At 42.6% G+C, this 21,469-nt stretch overlaps 1 protein-coding gene across 2 annotated transcripts in view; it reads right to left on the bottom strand.

The window, feature by feature from the left end:
* Nucleotides 1-21,469, bottom strand: part of GRIN2A (glutamate ionotropic receptor NMDA type subunit 2A) — a 420,050-nt gene that overhangs the window by 96,869 nt on the left and 301,712 nt on the right. The gene's annotated exons all lie outside the window — the stretch shown is intronic.

Genomic DNA, 21,469 nt, shown 5'->3' on the forward strand with positions numbered 1-21,469 from the left:
CCTGTAAGTATAGAAGGGAGACAAGTGAGAGGGAGAGAAATTTAAAAAGTGCTAAGAAAGAGAGAAAGAGGAAAAGGGAGAGGAGGAGGAAGTCCAAGAGCAAAAGAGAGCGAGGTCTGGTAAAAGGATGAGAGCCTCCCTTCAAGCTCGGATGGGGTTCTATTTAAGTTGCAAATCAGGGGAACTTTTATCAATCAGGCACAGAGTGGAGACTTTTGCTGCTTAGCGAACACCAAGACCTGTCAAAACAGAATTGATTGTGTTCCCTCCCTACAGCAGTTGGCATCTTAGTGAAATCAAATTGAAGGCTGTATGTTTTGAACCTTGATTTTATTTGACAGCTTATTGGCACCCTTCACATACACATGGGGGGAAAGCTGCTCCCAGCTTCACACTTTCTCCTTCCTACTCCTGCTCCCACATGCAACTGCTTGACACCGCAGGTCAGCGCTTTATTTGTAGTATCAACCTCAAGGAAAAATACCTCGTCTGAAGAACTAAGTGCCAAGCGCCCGGCTTGTCTTTGTTGATGTGACCCTCTCACCTCTCCTTCTGTAATGTAAGTGTCATCAGAAATGAATCTCAGCCCCTTAAAGAGAATTCAGATACGCTGGACACCTGGGGAGGTGACGGGGCGTCGGGAGAGACGGCAATCAGTCTGTTCTCAGAGATGACTTCAGCATCTGGACTGGAAAATGCTTGCTGCTTGTCAAGAAACGTGCCATGCAGCCAATTACAACACTGCCCAGCTTCACGAATACCTTCCTTTTTAAGTTACGAAAGGCGGTAGAGTAATTTGGACAAATAAACATGTTCATCACCTCATGCTGTGATGTGTAACACAGGATGGAGAGAAAGTGGAGTCCATCAAATCTGTCATTCATTCAACACAGATTTATTGAACACTGGCTAGGTGCTGGCATGTGCCTGAGAACAATGAGGGATAAAACTGAATGCTTCCTACCTTCCAAGCCAACAATAATAAACATGCAAATAGACAAAGAGGTATTCAGGCTCTTCCTTTTGGAATATGTTACATCCATCCCTTTCTTTTCATCTCTCTTAGAAAACTCAAATATAACCTTTAAGAGACTGGGCAGTTCAGTGGCCAAGACAATGGCTTTTGGAGTCAAATGGAACTAAATGCTGATCCTGGCTTCACCCATTAGCTAAGCAGCCTGGGAAAAGTGGCTTAACCTTTCTGAGGTTCACTTTACCTATAGAATGTGGATGGACACAACATATGCTTTCAGAACTATAGTGAGATTTGAATGAGTCAAAAATATACATGAAGCGCTGAGCACAGAATTTACTTAGCATGTAACATACATGGCAGATACTATTATGTTATTATTGTGGTTGTGCTAAGTTGCTTCTGATGCTTTGTGATCCTGTGGACTATAGGCTTCTCTGTCCATGGGATTCTCCAGGCAAGAATATTGAAGTGGGTTGCCATGCCCTCCTCCAGGGAACCTTCCTGGCCCAGGGATTGAACCCATGTCTCTTATGTCCCCTGCAGAGGCAGGCAGGTTCTTTACCTCTAGCACCACCTGGGAAGTTAGCATGTAAGATAGAGCTCAAATATGACTTAATTTGCAAAGGCATTCCCATGTTTCCTGGTAATATAGAACATTGCTCCCAGCTCCACCATAGCATTTGATGCTATAATTGTAACAATGTCACTTCTGAGCACTTCTATGTACTAAGGAAATGTGCCAATATTACCACTTTGTTTAATCCCCACAAATCCCACATGATAAAGACTATTACTCCAACACCACAGGTCAGGGAACTAGAGCACAGAGAGGTTGTGCAATCTGCCCAAATGTGCACAGCTTTTTAAGTGGTGGAACCAGAGCTATACCATGGAATCATCTGAATCCAAAGGCATTTTCCCACTAGTGCTTATAGTAATTGATCTGCAGTAATCATGTTATTGCTCCAAGATCCTCTCTTCCTTGCAGAGACAACTCCTAAAATCCCAAGGTAACACAAATAGAGGTAAAGCCCGTTGAGTTAGCAGAATCTTTGGTGACGTCACTGACCACATCACATACTCTACACCGTGGGAGGCAGGCAAAAGTTCCAGCCCAAGGCTGACTCACTGAGAGACAGGCTACAAAGGTTTATGAGTCCCCAGAGTGTAGTAACTTCTGAGATCTTCTCTAAGTTCCTCCCTCCCTTCCTAACACTTCTAACTAAGCACCCATGGGTCCGCCAAGGAGGGTGGAAATGTGCGGTGGGTGGAAAACTTGATCCAGAGCTGAAGCTGCTGTGTCAACACTGCCCTGGATCCTGAGAACTTGCACCTCCTTCTTGGAGTCTGATGGGCTCCTGCTCCAAACACCAAAAATCTCAACTCTTAAGATTTTTTCTACCAGATAGGGGAGAAACAGACAATCTTCACTTTCCCCTCCTATATTCCTATTTACAAAGGGCTATAACTGAGTCTGGGGTTTGTATACAGGTTTAATAGAGATTCAATTACTCCATAAATATTTACTGAGTAGCTTCTAGATGCCAAGCACTGTGCAAGGCACCAAGGATACTGTAGTGTAAACAGCAACATTTTTACTTACATTGAATTTCTAGGCTAATTAGAAAGACACACATGAGTCGAATAGTCACACAAGAATATACACACTGCAAACTAGGAGGAAAAAAATAGAATATGGGCCTAAGATTGGAAAGAGGGAGAAAGAAATCCCAGAAGCCTTCGCCAAGGAGGTGGCACTTAAGCTGAGATTGGAAATGCAAGATGAAAGGATGAAGGGATTGCAGGGGGGACACTCCAGGCAGGCAGAGGCCAGATGATGGGAAGCCCTGTAGGTCCTATTAAGGAGCTGAGATTTACCCTGAGAGTTAATCTAGTCTGTTATCTGGAACAGAGAAAGAAATGTAGAAATCATGATGAATATGTGTCCATACATAATCTGCCTAAAAGTGGAAGCTTTTTACTTCCTCCATTCATTTTTTTCTTTTTTTATGATGGAAAAATTTTAACTCATACAGAAGTAAAATAGTAGAATGGATCTCCATCTTCCCATTATCTAGCTTCATTCATGACCAATTCATGGCCAATCTTGTCTCATTTATACTCCCAACCACTCCTCCGATATAACACTGAAGGAAATCCCAGACATCATAACATTTCATTTACAAATCCTTAATTTGATTGAAACATCTAATTTCTATTTGCCTAACAATATTATACTTTCACAGTCTATATGTTTGTGTCTATGTTTCATTGGGCTGGCCAAAAGGTTCATTCCAGTATCCCCATGAGAAGGTATAAAAAACTAAGAAATGTTTTGGTCAACCCAATATATTATATATATATACATATATATGCATATTAATTGGTTTTTATGTCTACAGTTTCTCAGGGCCTGGCACAAAGAAGGACTTAAGTGATAGTTGTTGAAGGAATGAATGAACATACCCCCCTTGGCAGAGTCTGTAACATTAGATCACAGTAGTTTGTATTGGTTAATCCCAAACTCCTAATTTCTTCCCTTTCCTCTTTGGTAAATTTGTTTCCTATGTCTGTGAGTCTATTTCTGCTTTGTAAATGAGTTCATTAGTATCATTTTCCTTTTAGATTGCACATATGAGTGATATGATGTTTGTCTTTCTCCGATTTACTTCACTTAGTATGATAATATCTAGGTCGATTTACTTCACTTAGTATGATAATATCTAGGTCCAGAGATTAATAAGCTCTATTCTTAGCACTTGGGGCTTCCCTGGTGGCTCAGATGGTGAAGAATCTGCCTGCAATGCAGGAGACCTGGGTTCAATCCCTGGGTTGGGAAAATCCCCTGGAGAAGGGAATGGCTACCCATTCCAGTATTCTTATCTGGAGAATTCCTTGGACAAAGGAGCCTGGTGGGTTACAGCCCATGGGGTCACAGAGTCAACCATGACTGCGGGACTAACACTTTCACTTTTTCACTTTTCATTCTTAGCACAGTTTTAATTCTTATAAACACCATATACACAAGAAAAAGTTGTGGCCAGATGATTTTTATCTCTATCATGAATTTTTTTCTGTACTTGAAAACAGTCCCAAATTCACCCAAATAGGTTGTATGGAAACATATCATAAAAAAATCTTTACCTTCAAAATAAACTGAATTTTGGCGATAAACGTTTAAATGTTTTCAGCAAATAAACTGAAGTTTTCAGGACAAAGAAAAATAATTAACCTTTAATGGAGAAAAGAGATGTTGTTAAAAAAAGTATAGAAAAGGAAAATTAACTTTGCAGTGATTTTTTTAATCTATTCTTATTAATAAAATTTAAATGCTGTGCTTTTAGAAACCCAATTGCTCTTCAGCTCCTAAAAGGAGCTGTTTAGTGAAAGGGCAGTGATTACTTATCAAAATGTTCAGCCCAGATTTTCTCAGAGAAAAGATAATTTCATCTCCAGAAACTATCATAAGTTAGTATTCATCCCTTCATATCTGAGTAAACCCATGGAAGTGTCACAGAGGCTTCAAAAGACTGGAAGAAATGAGGTTAATAGATATTCGTGACTCTCTCTTCAAAGAGACGTGACTGTATTGAAGCTATTCATGAAATGCTTTTTGTCGTTCAGTCACTAAATCCTGTTTAACTTGTGACCCCATGGACATCAGCACACCAGGATTCCCTGTCCTTCACTCTCCCAGAGATTGCTCAAACTCATGTCCATTGAGCCAGAGATGCTATCCAACCATCTCATCCGCTGTCGCCCCTTCTCCTCCTGCCCTCCATCTTTCCCAGCATCAGAGTCTTTTCCAATGAATCATTTCATTCATATCCAATCATGTGCTTACAAGAGATAATTAAAACCATCTCACAACTGGTCTCGCCCAAGCTACCCCATAAAAATGTACACCTAAACACCAAAATCATAGATTTATCTCTACTCTCTACCCTTCCATGAGACATACTGCCCACAGAATCAAATCTAGTCTCCTCATACGTTAATGGACCCCACAATATAGATCCCACCAACCCTAATACTCTCTCTCTCTTCCTATCACTTTTTCCATCTCTCTTTTGTACACTCTATACATGGTGGTAGCTTAGTCGCTAAGTTGTGTCCGACTCTTTGCGACCCCATGCACTATAGCCCACCAGGCTCCTCTGTCTATGGAACTTTCCAGGCAAGAATATTGAAGTCAGTTGCCATTTCCTTCTCCAGAGGATCTTCCAGACCCAGGAATCGAACCCGGGTCTCCTGCATTGCAGGTGGATTCCTGAATTGTGGGCGGATTCCTGCATTGTAGGTGGATTCTTTACCAACTGAGCTACAAGGAAAGAACTCACACTCTATACATACCCTCACACTAAAATTTATAAATGTACATCTTCAAACACAGATACTCTAACACCTACACACACTCACACATGTATGTATGTATATATGTGGGTACAGTTGACCCTTGATCAATGTGGGGTTTAGGAGCACTGACTGCTTGTGCAGGCAGTGAGGACGTGGCCCTCTATATACATGGCTCCTTCACATCTGCAGATTCAATCCCTGGGGACTGTGCAGTACTGCGGTAATTCACTACTGCAAAAAATCCACAGAAGCAGATCCACCCAGTTCAAACCCATGTTATTCAAGGGTCAACTATATACATATATATACGTATATAAAGTGAAGTGTTGGTCTCTCAGTTGTGTCTGACTCTTTGCGACCCCATGGACTACAGCCTGCCAGGCTCCTCTGTCCATGGGATTCTCCAGGCAAGATTACTCACTGGAGTGGGTAGCCATTCCCTTCTTCAGGGGATCTTCCCAACCCATGGATTGAACCCGGGTCTCCTGCGTTGCACGCAGATTCTTTACCGTTTGAGTCACCAGGGTGTGTATGAATATATGCATATCATACACTTATACACACACACATATCATATACTTATATATCTACGCATACAGCTACACTCATAGCTACTTGAATTCGCTATGCACACATATACAACTCACCTCACATACATGTACGATGACACAAACACATACCCGACACACACCTCCACTCTCACACACAGCCCTAAGCCTCAGTGACGCGTACACTTTTCACTTCTCACCGCACACACCCTGAATGACACCCATGCCCCTTCTTTGCCTGCACTACCTCTTCTGCCTGAAATCCCTCTCCTTATCATCTCCACTGACTGAAATCCTGTCCATTCTTTCCACATCCAGCTTAAACACCACTGCTCCCCTGCAGCCTAATTCTCCAGGCAGAGTGAACATTTTTGAACATTCTTTTGAACATTCTTTTGAACATTCTCCAGCATTTTTGAACATTCTTTTTCCCTTGAATTCTCTTGCATGGTCATTCATAAGCTCAGCACACGTGCGTCCAGGGCTCTGCACCATGGCAGGCCCTGCAGGAGGCTCTGGGGCTGCAGCTGTGACTAATCCAGACCTGGTTCTTGTCCTCAGACTCTCCTGTCTGTTTAGAGGAGTTGGAGCCCACTGGATCTCATGAGATAACAAGAGATCATGAATGCGATAACTGCTGTGCTGCGGTGGGCACAGGATACCACTGGAGCAGAGGCCATCCCGCTCTGCAAGGAAACCAGAGATGCTCCTACAGGAAGTGACTTCCAGTCATGAGCCAGAGCAACAGAGTTGGTGCGTGGCTTGCTCTGGAGTTCCACCTTTGTTCTCAGGGTGATAGATGAGTGTAACAGGAAGGAGATGGGTACTGTAAGAAGACTTTTAATCAGGGGAGGGATAAAATCAGCCTGATGTATTAGAACACTTCTTTTCAATGCAGTGCAGAGAAAGGGGTTGTGCCTAGAAGATTCTGAACAGAGAGATGGGTCAGGAGGCAGTTACCCTGGAGAAACCTGTTATAGGGCCATGTCGAGGTGGTGGGAGGGGGCTGGCATGAACTGTCCGGATCCCAAATTGGTGGAATCAATACAACTTAGAGACCAACTGTATGATGGCTTAGGGGTGGGGAGCAGGGGCTCAGTCTGCCCTGAATTATAGAATATCTGGCCCAACCAGATTTTCATACCACCCGACCCACATCAGCTATAGTACAGGGTTCACCACAGAGCAGTTCAATAAATATTTGCTGAACTGAACTCGATTCAGACTGTAGCACCACATCAATTTTTACTTAGAATTCAAAGTTAAAAGAGGAAACTTGCCTGTTTACTCAGATCCTCTCCTTGGAGAGAAGACAATAGGGTTTGCAAAATTAAAAATCAGAAAAGAAATTTATTAAAACCGATGATGAAAGTGGAGTTCACATTGCCTGGGCTCCAGCTTGACTGGCCCCAGTTAGCTCACTGGGTGATTTCATAACCAGGTGGGGGAAGAAGCCTTAAAGCTAACACTTTACATGTGCAAAAACACCGGAAGACATTTCACTCTGGGTAATAAGCAGTGATCTATTCCCAAGCCGGAGAAAATGTGAGGAATTAACTCTTCAGGAAGATGAATTTAAGGAGAAAAACAGAGCAACCAGGAGGCCAATTTCTCTCCACCTGAAATATAAAGTCTTTCAAAGGACATAAGATTAATGTCCATGAAGGGAATTTAAAATGACTTAATGTCCGTATTTAGCATAAACAGCATCATTGATTAGCATCACTCCCATGCAAAGCTAACACACAAGTGAGCTGATAGCACATTTACGCACGAGTAATTCTGTGTCGTTGGCTGCTGCTTGAAACCAAAAGCAGACCTGAATTTTGATTGATCTGGAAACTTCACAGCAAAGATGTCTGAGCCACGACTGTGACCTGATACTAAGTTGAAATACACTCTATTTGGAGTAGTTCGCAGTTGAGTCTAGCAGTTTGTTTGTGAATCGATTCAATCTGTGGTTCCTTCAAGACAGCAGGAATCGTGAAACTAGATGTCACATTGGACCCCAGCTTTCCACTGCACCCTATAGCCAAACCAGCTCCTACAAGGAAACTGCTGGAAAGCAGGTGTGGACCAAACCTACTTTGTCCTCAGTGTCACAGGGCCTCAGATAGCCACTGGCAGAGTGAAACCAAGAACTGCTTTTCAGGTGCTCAAGTAGAGCACCTGCTTCCTTGGAACACATGGTCTTAAATGCAACTACGAAAGGTTGTCAGATTATGAAACCTTAGCAGGAAGAAGAACCTCTCCTTGGGGGCTGATTAAGAATGCAGACTCTATATACACGCTACTACATATAAATTGATAACTAATGAGGACAGCACAGACAGCTCCACGTGGTGCTCTGTGGTGACCTGAAAGGGAAGGAAATCCAAGAGAGAGGGGATACATGTGTCCGTATAGCTGGTTCACTCTGCTGTGAATCAGAAACCAACACGACATCGTAAAGCAGCTACACTCCAATAAAAACTAATTAAAAACACCAACATCAAGAACTTACTTATAGCACAGGGAACTCTACTTAATATTCTGTAATAACCTATATGGGAAAAGAATCTGAAAAAGAATATATAAACACACAGATACAAAACTGAATCACGGTGCCATATTCCTGAAACTAACACAACATAGCAAATCAACCATACTCTAATATAAAATAAAAATTTAAATGAAAGAAAAAAAGAATGCAAACTCCAAGGAGAAGGAGGGAGGAGGGGTAAATTAGGAGTATGGGATTAACAGATACACACCGTTTCATATAAAATAAACAACAAGGATCTACTGTGTAACCCAGGGAACTATATTCAATATCCTGTAATAATCTATAATGGAAAAGAATCTGAAAATATATATATATATATGTATGTGTAACTGAATCACTCTGTTACATACCTGAAACTAATACAGTATGATAAATTAATTATACTTCAATTAAAATGAGTGAATGAATGAATGCACACTCGTAGATCTCTGGAGTCTCTGTATCAGTCGATGTGGGATGACGGAGGCCCGGGAACCTAACTTTTTAACCAGGATCCCACGTCATTCTGTTCTAGGTGATGTAAGGACCACATTTTGAGAAGCACCTAAAGGATCATACCTGTGGCTACCAACAGGATTAAATACAGCATACAGAAAAGAAGAAAATCTTTCTTCCTGGGTTTCTTATGTCACAGTAGCAACTGCCAGCAGATCTAAATGAGTTTAATCAGCTATTAGAGCCTTAATTAAATTCCTCTCAGTTGAAATTTCAGAATTGCCTAATTGTTATACAGCTCACATTGGAGCAGTTGATTTTTTTTTCTCCTATAATAACTGTTCTCAGGATAATCTAATATCTTTATGGATAACAGCGTCAGCTGTCTTAGGACTCAGCACTGAACTGGTAATTCAAACGTGTTTTGATCGCTGTGATTTCCATGAACAACCTGCCGACTTGCTGCCTCCATTCTCCTCCTGAGGTTCAGACAACATGCGAAGAGCTCAAGGCTGGTTAAACCTCAGATTTAAAAGTCTCTGGAACAAGGAGCCTCCATATTCTTCAGAATTCCATTTATTATCTTCAGTTCTCCAAAGTGCCTGTTCCCAGGTTCCTGGGGATGGAGATAAGTTCTACTTCTTTGTTTTACTTTTTTAAAAATTTAAATATTTTTATTATTTATTTTAATGGAAGAATATATTTATAATATTGTGGGGCTTTTTGCCATCCACTGACACGAATCAGTAAAATTCATTTATTTTTAATTGGAGGATAATTGCTTTACAATACTGTGTTGGTTTCTGCCATGCATCAACATGAATCAGTCAGAGGTACACAGATGTCCCCTCCCTCCCACCTCCCATCCCGTCCACCCCTCTAGGTTGTCACAGAGCCCTGGGTTGGGCTCCCTGCATCACAGAGCAGATTCCCACCTGCTATCTATTTCACATGTGGTAGTGCGTATGTTTCCAGGCGACTCTCTCAGCCTGCCCCTCTCTCTCCTTCCTCTCTCTTTGCCTGCGTCTACACTGCTGACCTGCAGAGAGGCTCATCAGTACAGTCTTTCAAGACTCCTGCCTGCTTTTAAAAACGGATGGGTCCTAGATTGGAGGCAAAATGCAGTGTGAGGTTCTGGATACGATCCTGGAGCTGGAAAATGATATTTGTAGGAAACTTTGTGAATTTCTAATGAAGTCTATAGTTTAGTAACTAACACTGTACTAATGTTAATCTCCTATTCTTGATAATTATAATGGTGATGAGAGACTTTAACATACGTAGAAGCAGAGTGAGGGATATAAAGGAATACTTTATAGTATTTTTTCAACATTTGCAAGCTTAAAATTAGTTTAAACTGAAATGTTGTTTTAAAGTCTAAATAAATAAATAAATGGACCTCTGAGGAAAAAAAAAAAAAGGGATGGGTCCTGGTCATTAGCTAAACAGTTAACAGGGTTTTCTTTCTTTTCTTTGACTTCACGTTGGAATGATTTAACATCAGAGATTTGAAAAACCAGCAAAAAATACAAAGGAGACCTCTCTCACAATTATTAATACTAATTAATTTTTGAGCCCTCTCCTGGGAGTCCTTCATTGTGAAACTTCTGTATCAGCCAGCCCTCCAAGGGGCTGTAATAATAATTACTAAATAATCAATAAGTATAATGACTGGTATGTCTTGAGGCACGGTGATCACCCTAACATGGACTTTCTCATTTTACCCTCACAACCCTGTATGGAAAAGGCCACCAGGACCTCCATTTTACAGACTGGGAAACTGGGAGCTGATGTGACTCACCCAAGATCAAAAAAGCCAGGGAGAGCACATGGAGGCTGAGCTCAGGCCATCTGACTCGAGAACCTAGGCCATCAGCGCAGCTTGACATTCCACAGGGTGCCATCAGACCTGGTCTGGGAGATGTTAAGGCAAACAAGAGGAAAGAGGGGACATTCTGTGGCTGAAGGGGCAAGAGCTCACTGCAGGTAGCGATACCCCGGGGAGCCGGGACGCCTGAGCTCAGCCTCCCCACATGCATGGCCTGTCCTCTTTAGAGAGGGGCAAGGTGTTCTCCCGTGAAATACAGGAGGAAAGCAGACAACAGCCAGGATGACTGTCATGTGGTTTTCCTCCACGTTTGCTGATGCCCTCAGTGTTTCTAAGACTTGATTCTTCTAAGGACCTTGAGTTCCACCCTGGAACACGCCTCTGACAGCAGCGCCACTGTCTTCTCCACCTTGTATACCACATAGGTATTTAAAAGGGTCACTCTGTATGACTCTAGGTCTGCAAAAACAGTTTAGAAGGAGATGTGAAGGAAAATGGGCAATCGCAGAACGTGGAGTTGGAGAAAATAAGCACCCGATATTGGGCAAGAACTCGGCCTAAGATCAGTCTTCTATTATAGCAGCCGTGATAACCACGAATATTATTTGACACCTTTGCAAAGACAATTTGGAAATACAGAAGAGGTTTTTCTTTTGACCTTCTAATGTACTTTTGGGTAAATTTCAAAGATCAGTGTAGTTTCTACTTGTAAGATAAATGAAATGCCATTTGCAATCTGGCAGAGTAAATAGCTCTTCTTTGAATATTTACTTGAAGGATATTTAGCAGCTCTTGGTTCCCTTGGCAGAGTCGCCAGTAAGAGTTAGGAGGTGATAGAAAGTGAAAAGTATTAGTTGCTCAATTGTGTCTGACTCTTTGCGACCCCAGGGACTGTAACCTGCCAGTCTCCTCTGTCCATGGGATTCTCCAGGGAAGAATACTGGAGTGGGTTGCCATTTTCTCCTCCAGGGGATCTTCTTGACCCAGGAATTGAAGCAGGGTCTCCTGCATTGCAGGCAGCGTCTTTACCATCTGAGGCACCAGGGAAGCCCAGGACGTGTTAGGAGCCCTTCAAAACTGGGCTGATAGCGTGGAGGGCCCTGCATTCCTTGGGATTCGCAAGTCATTCTCACCAGCATGAAAATTATGACTAGGCTGGATATGAATACAGACATGACTCCTCCTTTTGCTCTTGGACAACTTTTCTTTTTTCTCATGGAAACCTCTCAAAGTGGTAAAATAAAAAATGGGGGGCCTTGTGTGTAACAGCTCCTAAAAGGAGATAAAGTGAAAGTTTCTCAGTAGTGCTCAACTCTTTGTGACCCCCTGGACTGTAGCCAGTCAGGCTCCTCTGTCCATGGGATTCTTTAGGCAAGAAGAGTGGAGTGGCTTGCCATTTCCTCCTCCAGGGAATCTTCCCAACCCAGGGACTGAACTTGGGTCTCCTGCATTGCAGGCGGATTCTTTACCACTGAGCCACCAGGGAAGCCTGAAAAGGAGATAAGTTCCAGGTAATTAAATTGCAGACTGAGGAAGCAAGAGACCTTAATGCATCAAACCTGACTTAAGGGATAAGACAGGCCATAGGCTCATGGTTTTCCTCACTCAGCATTATGTAAAGAAGCCAATTCCATTTGGATCTCAGCCTGAACATTCAAAGTTAACCTCATTGACAGCGTCTGCAGAGTTTTAAAATAAGGTTATAAGACCTGGGGGTATCGATCAGTGGCAAAGCATTTCATCCCCTTGCCCGTGAAAAGTTCTTGGCTTGTAAAAGTTGACAGGTTTGGAACACTTAGTGTCAGGTCCCTGATGGGCATTGGTTCTTTCATATCTGGGGCAAGATAATAAATTTAAGTCTTTGAGATGGACACCTTCCTCCTTCTAAACGAAAGGGCAAGCCAGGGGTTGGTGCCTGAGGCCCTTTTGGTTATTACAAAGATGCTAACGAAAGCCATCCCTGTGATGAAATGCACACAGATGAGAATTTCAATTCACCTTAAATAAGATGGTATTTTCACAGTCGTTTTTCTTAGTGCAGCTCTGGCCCCAAACTACTTTGCTCCAGGCTTGTCTGAGCCCAAAAGTATTCCAGAGAGAGGATCCTTTGAAATACTAAAGCCAACAGAAGATTTAATGGTGAGGAAACAGTAATAAGCTTAACCACAGCTTTGCCCACTGTTAAAAACAGGATTATTAGAAGGTGGTGAGGGAGATGAGGATCCCCTTGGGATGGACCAAATAAGACTCGCTCTATTCAGTAAACTGAGCCTCAGTAGCCCTCCACAGTCAATCCCATTTCATCCAAACCAATTATCCCCATCTTAGACACTAATTAACAATGCCAGAATCCCGCAGAGTCACTTGGATGAAATGAGAATCTCGGTCACCATCCAGGGAGCTAGTGGGTGTTCCTTATCGAACCCTACTGGCAAACTCATAGTTCAAAAGAACCCTAGACTTGAAGTCAGAAGACGCAAATTCAAGTTCAATGATGATACTTCTGAGCCATGTCATGCTAATGAAATAAAAACTTTTCAGATTCACACACATTGTAGCCAAAGTAGAAGCCCAAGTTGCCTGATGATTCTGAGTGTTCACAACCAACACGCAAAGCTGTTCTCTAGGCTTTCGGTCAGTTAAGGTTTGATGACATTGATCCATTGGTTAATTCACTCAATAAATGTCTGTTGAGAGCTTACTATGTACCACACACTATCTTAGCACTGGAGATACAGTAGTAAGTGGACTCTGAGCTGGTGGTCAGCAAACTCAGACCCCAGGGCCAGTGGTTTTTGCACAGCCAGTGAGCTACGGAGGGATCTTATATTTTTAAATGGTGTAAAACAATGGAAAGAGTAATATCCTGTGACATGTGAAAATGATATGAGATCTGAGTTTCCATGTCCATAAATAAAGTCTGATTGGAGGACGGCCAAGTTCATTTTTCCTATATGCTGTTTACGGTTGCTTCCCCACTAAAACAGCAGGATTTGAGTTCTTGTCATACACACAGCATGGCCCGCCAAGCCTAAAATATTTACTAGCTGTCTTTTGCATAAAGTATTTACAAAGCCCTGATCTAAGTCTCTGTCTGTAAGTGACCTGCCTACTAATAGGGAAAATACAATACAATACAATGCTCTCAGAATTAGTTATAAACTAAAAGAGAAAATGGAAGGGCAGATCTGAAGAGAGAGGGGAGACACTGCGAAAGGAACAGCAATTGAGGGAAGCTGAAGAGCTGGCAGAGGAATTGGAAAGTCAGCACGGAGAGACAAGACTTCTTGGTTGAATGAAGAGTGTGGACAAAAGCGCAGCAAGGGAGCTTAAGGGACATGTTTGTGGACAAGGAAGCTGCCGCAATGGGATGAAACGCACGGTGTACAAAGGGGATGAGTGAGAAAGAGGAATAAAGGGATACAGAGGGACAAGATTATAGAAGGTCCCTGGATACTGAGCTGAAATCATTACAAGCAAACTGCAATCTGGTTGCTTTTGAGTTCAAAATGGCAATTGGCCTTGGGAATCCCTTGATGACTGAGCACCGGAGATAATACTGGTGATTTCATACTTGTGTGGCTGGTACTTATCGCTTTCCACATCTTTCAGCATTGTCCTCTTTTCAAATGATTGCACCATTTGCTTCATAAATACGTTCTTATTTGCCAGACTATCTGAATAAAATTAGAGGTCAGTTTATTGACCTCTTCTTCACTGGCCACCTCCAGTGCATTTTAGCCACTCATTCCCACGAGGGGAAATTCACTTAGAAATGCTTGACTCCGATGATCCTCAATTTAGATAAACCCACAGTGCTCTCATGCTGCTGTTCTCACATCTCTTTTCCAGCACCACTTGGCCGTGGTCCCAGGGTCCTCTCTTTTCTGTCCATTGATCCATTCACTCGAGCCTTCACCTCCTCCCTATTCCAGCACAGACCTCTTCATCTACCACATCAATAGATGTTCTGCCACTTCCACAGCCATCATGCCCCACTTGGTCTTCCTGCCACACCTGCCCAGCATCACCTTTCACCAACTCAGTCAATCTGGCCACTTCCCCCTCTGTAAATCACTCTGTAAACCAAAATATAGAGATGGAGAACATCACAGAACCACAGAGACCCTTTTGAATGTAAGGATTCCCACTCTGACCAGCAGTTCTTTTCCCTTTTCCTGATTGGCTATCTTCCAAACTTTGAAATAGTTTGGGAACTATTTCAAACCTTCACAGCTGCCCATGAGGGACCACAACTCTACCAGCTCCCTCCTCACTCCCAGCTGATGAATCTGCCTCTGATTTCACAGTCTGTGGGTGACCCATAAACCCTACAAGCTTACCTGTCTCTGCACACCTGTCATCCTTCACCCCTCCTCCACTGATGACAGGGAACTCTTTCCTACTAATCGTATCAGCTGTGATCTGGACATACTCTTGCACTGACCTCTCCTCTGAAACAGGCCTCACCAAGGTTGCCAGCGACTCTCTCATCATGAAAGCCAACAGGTGCAAGTACAGAACAGACTTTTGAACTCTGGGGGAGAACGTGAGGGTGGGATGTTTTGAAAGAACAGCATGTATATTATCTATGGTGAAACAGACCACCAGCCCAGGTGGGATGCATGAGACAAGTGCTCGGGCCTGGTGCACTGGGAAGACCCAGAGGAGTCGGGTGGAGAGGGAGGTGGGAGGGGGGATCGGGATGGGGAATACGTGTAACTATATGGCTGATTCATATCACTGTATGACAAAACCCACTGAAATGTTGTGAAGTGATTGGCCTCCAACTAATAAAATAATATTAAAAAAAAAAAAAAAAAGAAAGCCAACAGGTGCATCCACTTGACATTGAAAGTCACTCCCATCGTCCTTGAGTCCCCTGTCCTAGACAGTCATGATCCTCCCCTTTCTGGGTGAGTTCCCACCTCTTTGACTTCCCCAGCTCTGTCAAAATCCAAGCCCCTCTTTCTCTGCACACATTTCACACTCCCTGCCCTTCCCTCCTGCCCTCAGACCTCACGTTCAGGCATTTATTACTCACTCTTCAGTTATCGTCTCTATGTTGATGCTTCTCAGACATGGCTGTCTTTCACCAGCTCCTCTTCACAGCCTCTAGGAGAGCTCAAACTCTATTAATAGAGTCAGAGCAGAACTCATCATCTGACCTTCAGTGATTTTATTTTATTTTTTTTAAAAAAAGCACAATATTTTCCCCCATGTGCCAAATATGAGTTCTTGAAATCTCAACCCTGGAAACAGTCCTTAATTCACCCCTCTCCCTCCACCTCCATTTATGTTAAATCAATTGCCAAGCCTTGATATTTCTAATATTTGAATATTTTTCCCTTGTCCACTTCTTTCCTAAGTCAGACCACCACTCAGTCTTGGTCTTCACCTCTCTCTGGTTTCCACCACCGTCTCCAGACTGCGCCCCACCTCACCCCCACCCCCGCCCTGCCCAGACAGCCTTTCCTCCCAGCTGCAACCCAAACCATCACTTAAAATATCCCTGCATATATGATCATTCCAGTCTCTCCCTTAAAGCCTTTGGATGGTTTTTCTCTACACTCGAAATCAAGTGAACATGCCTGACCGTGCACCAAATGACCCAGTTCATCCCCAGGCATCTCTAGTTCTCTGCATTCCTGCCAGCTTCCTTTCTGATGACCAGATCCCACACATGGACTCCTGACTCCCATAGAACTAATCCTAGGCTTCCAAGTACATCCAGCTCCTGTCTCAGAGACAGGTATCCACACATGCTCCTCACACTGCACACATAAAAAAATACCCTTTCCCACACTCTGCCTGGAACCCTTCGACTTGCCCTTCAGAACTCAACTTAGAGAACAGCTCTTCTGGGAAGCAGACCCTGATGACCCCAGAAAACTGGCCAGGTGACCTCCTTGCTTATCTCAGAAAGTGTTATAAGTATCTGTACTCTCAGCTGTCTGCCCAGCAGGCCCACAGAGGGTGAGCACTGTGATCTGTTGTCTTAGTATCCCTTACAGCCAGTCCGGGGCCCCTTACAGAGTAGATACGTAAACGTTAATCAAGTAGACAACTGAATAAATCAATATCCCAACATGCCCACCGTAACCACGATCCTCCTGTAATAACTTGTCAACTTTATTTGGCTTCTTCTGGTCATACGTATTGAAAATAATGTGGATTTCGGACTTGGCTGAGCTTGAGCCTCAATATAGCAGCTGTTATGTTCACCAGCTGTGCGAACTTGGCTGCGTTTACTTCTGGGCCTTAGTTTCCTCCTCTGTAAAGTGGGTATGATAGGAGTAATTGTATCATATGACCGTTGTGAGAATTAAATAAAACCACGCCTACAGAACACTTATGTCACTGCGTGCCACATGGTCACTGCTGCTCAACCAGTGGTGGGTGTTTTAGTACACACAGGGTCTTGTGAGAGTTACATTAGTTCCTTCCAAGTACATCAAGCTCCTGTCTTGATGGGAAACTCCCAGCCTGGCCCATAGTAGGTATTCAGTCAAGGTTAGTTCCCTCCCATCTATAGTGTGAAGGTACTCCTGAAGTTGAAGTTAACCCCTAAATGTAGGGCACAGACTGTATCTTCAGAATAGGAGAGAGCAAGACATTAATTTTACCAAAACTCCAAGCCCAGGTGTTCTACACCAAGATAACCCTTTGGAAACACACTTGCTTTTTTCCCCCAAAGGGAAACAGATACGTTCTTCACTTACTCTAGTTTAGATAGAACTGATATTGCCTATTAATATAATTCTGTGCACAGAGAAGTTCCTGCCAAAAGCAGTCCAGTGTTATTTTAGCTCTAGCAATAAATCCAGAGGCCTGACAATTATTTTTAATTCCATTTGCTGGTTTGAGGTTCTGCAGAATTAATGCATACCATTAATTTCGTAACTATAAATGTAACCCAAGCCTTCTTGGATCCTTATGCCCCAAAATACAACCTTATGAACATACTTTTGAATTCTCAGCTGATGAAGAAACTGTGTTGGGATGAAAAAGAAAAGACATATAAAATGGAGATTTCAGATAAATTTCCAAGAAATACTTGGAACAATCATCCTGGCCAAAGTGCTGAATGTTACTGTGAGGTTAATAAAATAAAATCCCCGGAATTTATATAGCTCTTTGTGGGTTACAAGTTGCTATTTATTATCTCATTTCATTTGACCTTCATTGCAGACAGTCACATGAAGGTAGAGGAGATACTGTTACAATTTTTCAGAGCCATAAACTAGTGATCATTCAAGTAACATGGGCCAGAAAAAGACAGCAGATGCATGAAAGAACTAGAGACAGTTTTCTGACTGCTGGCCCAGGACCTGCTTAATGGTCTGCGTTTTAGTATTCAACTCCTTGTGTGGAACTCAAACAGAAAACAAAGGGACAATGATTTTTTAGTATGTTCACCTCTGAACTTGGAGCCGAACTCCTTTGAGAAGAGAGGCTGTCAGCAACAGGTTTTCAGAAACGCACTCAAAATGCATTAAAAAACCCCAAACCTGGTAATTGTCATTAAAGAATCCATATTGCACTTTGCATAATAATTCCCATTTGTTAAACTCTTTCCTCTATGTACCAGGCCCTTTGCTGGCTGTTTCGCATACATTATTTATAATCCCTCAAGTTATGAAGTGGCTGGGTGACCATGCTGCAATTAATTCACTTCTTCAGCCTCAATTTCTCATCTGTAAAATAAAAATCATTATGAAAGCTACCATTTAGGGTTCTGGTGAACATAAATTGTGATAATGTATATAATATGCTTGGCTCAGGGCCTGGGGCATAGTCACTGCTCAGAAATTGTTAGGCTCTGTGCTTTCATTATCTGAAATCATGTCAGAAAAACAAACTGTGTGCTTTTCTCACTTGCATCCTCGACCTCCGGCAGCACCGGGTGACATCCCTGCATTTTAGAATTCAATTGAGGAAGATAACAGAGCTTAGTGGTCAAAGCATGGGTTTCAGAATCAGACAAATAGGAGGGGGTCAAAATTCAGTTCAGATTCTTGGATATTACCTGTCTGTTGTATTATTTACCTTTTTCATTTATAGAATAGGATGACAATCTCATTAGGTTTGTGTGAATTAAGAAAGATCTTTTACTTAAAGCTCTTTCTGACATGCAAGAAGCATTTAATAAATGGTAGCATCAATATCCTCACAGAAACCCCATGAGGTGGGTATTACCATTGGCTCCATTTTACTGATGGAGATATTGATCAATCTGAGAAATACAAGGAATGACAACTTTTCAGCATTGACTTGGGTCTCACAGCTATCAGTTCCTATTTATTGTTGTTGTTTAGTTGCTAAGCTGTGTCCAACTCTTTGCGATCCCATGAACTGTAGCCCACCAGGCTCCATGGGGTTCTCGAGGCAAGAATACTGGAGTGGGTCACCATTTTCTTCTCCAGGGGATCTTCCCAACCCAGAGATCAAACCTGCATCTTCTGCACTGGCAGGCAGCTTCTTTATCACTGAACCACCAAGAAAGCCTATCAGCTCCCATAAAGTTGATCAAATACTCCACTCTCCTAAATGTCTCAGCTACCAACCAGTGCCAGGCTCAACCAGGGCATCAGGCCTTGTCTGCTGACCGTGGTGCTGACCTCACTTTGCCTGCATGGGCCACTCACTCCCTCACCTTTGGACACGGATTCAGGATTTGGGGTCTGGATTAGACACATCTTTGTCTCCAACTTCTGTCCTGATTGATTTCATAGTATGGGATGGGTGTCCCACATTTCTGAATCCTCATCCATTTTCTATGAGATGACAATTTCTGAATGCAAAGGTCAGGGTGTCATTTTGATAATGAAACCTAAATCCTGTGTGGATTCAAGGCACCAACTCAAATATTTCTGTGGACAGAGATGTGTGCAATCCCTACCAAGGAACCCTGATTGAGCATCTTACCCTGTCTCGACGTCTGCTTCTCTGCTTTTACCTCTAAAACGAGGTAAATGTTCCTGCTTTTCCTTTAAGTAGGGTGGGTGTTAGGATCTCTATCCAAATCAGATTCTTGCCCTCCTTTTCTACCATGTAACTGCCTATGCTTCAAACACACTTTAATTGTGGAAAGAAAAAAGATATGCCATCAGCTATAATTTGCTGTGCACATAGAGGCCATTATGATGAAAAAAGATATGAAGAACCAGAGACAACTCAGATTGTCTCTTACCTTTAAAGTTAAACATAATATAACCAAAGGGACATTGGTTTCTTCAAGTCATTTTAAAACTTCCTCCAAGGGAGTAAGAGTTGACTCTTGTCTTTTCTCAACTTCAGTGTTTTTCCCCTCATATGCATTCCCAGTGGAGTCTTTATGTGTACAAGGAGAGAAATCAGGATGGTTCTGTCCCTATCCCCTTCCTCCTCAAACAGGTCCTTCTGTCTTTCTAATTTGCAGAATTATAACTCAAACGGAAGGGAAATAGACTCCAGGAACTCTGTAGATATGATGGCTTCTCTAGTGGCTCAGACAGTAACACCTGCAGTGCTGGAGACCTGGGTTTGATCTCTGGGATGGGAAGATCCCCTGGAGGAGGGCATGGCAACCGACTCCAGTATTCTTGTCTGGGATATCCCATGGACAGAGGACCCTGGTGGGCTACAGTCCATGGGGTCTCAAAGAGTTGGACATGACTGAGTGACTAAGCACACAGCAAAGATATGATTGCAATGAGTTTTTTAAAGTATTTTCAAAAGATAATGGCTACAGATAATAAATGTATGATGGAGTAATAAGTGGTGAATATGTAGCACATTGCAAAAGTTGGGGGTGACTGATAGCTTTAGATTTGCAGAAGAATGTTAACTGGTTTTGCACAAAGATGCAAGAGACTGATTACATGGCAGATTTGCACACAGCTCAGTGGAACGTTATGGGCTAAGTTCAGGAAGAGATGCCTGGTTCAGTGGAGAATCTCATACCTCTAACAGACCATCATGCACACCCTGAAAGCAGGCATGAATGGGGGCTCCCAAGGTAGGTGTCCGTAATTATAGCAATGCCAACCTTCACTATCACTGCACAAATAATGCCATCTACCATCCAGTGTCATCAAAATAAAATGGACTTTATCATCTGACTGACTTGAGCTACAATCTAGAAGTTGCCATCTACTGGCTCTGTAACCTTGGGCAAGTCATCAATTCTTTCAGAGCCTCGTTTGCTTTATATATAAATTGGGGAAGGGTTGATAGTACTCATGTTGAATATCTATTAAAATGGGGTCAAAGCAATGGATATAAAGCCTTCCTAGGTGGTGACAGTGGTAAAGAATCCACCTGCCAGTGCAGGAGAGGCAAGTGACACGGGTTCGATCCCTAGGTTGGGAAGACAGCCTTGAGTAGGAAATGACAACTCGCGCCAGTCTTCCTGTCTGGAGAATTCTATGGACAGAGGAGTCTGCGGGCTACAGTCCACAGACTGTCGCAGGGGTCGCAAAGAATCGGACATGACTGAGTCCAACACACACACAAGCTATAACTAGGACACAGAAATTATATTTTTTAATTCATCTATAAGCAGACATTTATTTTATAGACAAGAATAACTGATAACAAAGATGAAGAAAGTCTTGAGTGTGTTTTATACAGCGAAGTCAGTCAGAAAGAGAAAAACAAATATCATACATTAATGTATATATGTGGAATCTAGAAAAGATGATATAGATGGTCTTATTTGCAAAGGAGAAATAGATAACAAACATATGGATTCCAAAAGGGGAAAGGAGGGCATGGGAGAAATTGGGAGATTGGGACTG

The sequence above is a fragment of the Muntiacus reevesi genome, chromosome 2 (genome assembly GCF_963930625.1).
Source record: "Muntiacus reevesi chromosome 2, mMunRee1.1, whole genome shotgun sequence".
Classification (NCBI taxonomy): Eukaryota; Metazoa; Chordata; class Mammalia; order Artiodactyla; family Cervidae; genus Muntiacus; species Muntiacus reevesi.